The following is a 1,368-nucleotide window of genomic DNA, read 5'->3' as shown; positions in this document are numbered from 1 at the left end:
GGTTTGAGCTCGAATTTACTGATCGGGAGGATCATAGTTCGACTTCTCCTGTTTGGGTTAGGGCAACTTGGCAGTATCTCAACCCTTGTGCCTCCTTCGTGTAGCATGGCAGCTAAGCACCGAAAGGTTGTTACAGCTAAACGACTCTTGGTTGTCATAAGCGAGCACTTGGTCCATTCTCTGTCCACCTTTATTCTTTTCTTCACAACAAGGCCTTCAAATAAATCATGGTTGTACCTGCAGCGGAGCATTGGTGTTAAACACTGACATCATGCTACTGATGACGATGATGGTCAAAACTTGAAGACGCCTCACATCTGTTCATAGAGGTCACTTCTTGCAACCACACAACAGAACCGTTACTGCGGCCTGATACACGTGAGCCTTAAGACCCAATGATATGCCTTTTTGAGGCCACAAGTGAAGCAACTATGCAAACGATATTCGGGCCTTTGAAATTCTTGCACTGGTTCATTAGATACGTTTCCCTCAGAGCTAATACAGCTACCGACGTATATAAAATTTCCCACAACCTCCAGTGATTCTTCTCGCATTGCAAAAGGCATGTTCAGAGACTGTCCTGAAGGAGGACTTTGTACTTCTAAGGTGCAAGTTGAATGCAAGGATGATATGATGGTGGTCTGTTTATTCAACAGGGCTTGTGCTTGGCCTTTATCTTGTCGGCATATTCCAGATCGACAAGGTTCTTACCAGCAACGATTTGAACACAGGAGCTTCGAAGACCTACCAGCGTCATCCTCATTATTCCATTATTAGCGAATTGAACAAGAAATATGAGAGTGGACATCACTGTTGAACGTCATTTTTTGTGTATGTGGGGCTTTGGAAGGCTCACCATACACTCTCACCCCCAGAAGAATGTGAACATAGCGACCGGATTATGTTTGCAAACTTCTGGGGCATACCCTGTTGAGCAGGTGAGGTTAACAGCACTGACTAGTCGACAGAGTCCAGCACACCCTTGAATTCAAGGAACACCAAGATTGTGGGTCGTCTGTACATGTTGCGTTGCTCTAACACCTAACGAAGTGTGGAGATACGGTCAACGCAGCCCCTACCCGGTCGAAACCCAGCTTGATGTTTACGAGTCAGGGTATCGCGTTCTGCTGTAAGACGACGGATGAGCAGTGACGCCAAAAGCCCTGATGTCTTTGTGGTTACTGATTCACCTTGAATGTCCCTTTTGAAGATGGGTACCATTATCGACTCAGTTTAGTTTTCTGGGACGGTCTATTCCTCTCACATGGACACAACTAAGCGTGATAGGCACTGGCCAAGGATATTATCACCTCCTGGAGAGAGCGGTTAAAGGATCGTTAGGATCAAAAGTACAGTGGCGTTTGAGGA

Source organism: Opisthorchis viverrini (assembly GCF_000715545.1).
Source record: "Opisthorchis viverrini unplaced genomic scaffold opera_v5_480, whole genome shotgun sequence".
In the NCBI taxonomy this organism is placed as follows: Eukaryota; Metazoa; Platyhelminthes; class Trematoda; order Opisthorchiida; family Opisthorchiidae; genus Opisthorchis; species Opisthorchis viverrini.
Note: the sequence above shows the minus strand (reverse complement) of the source record.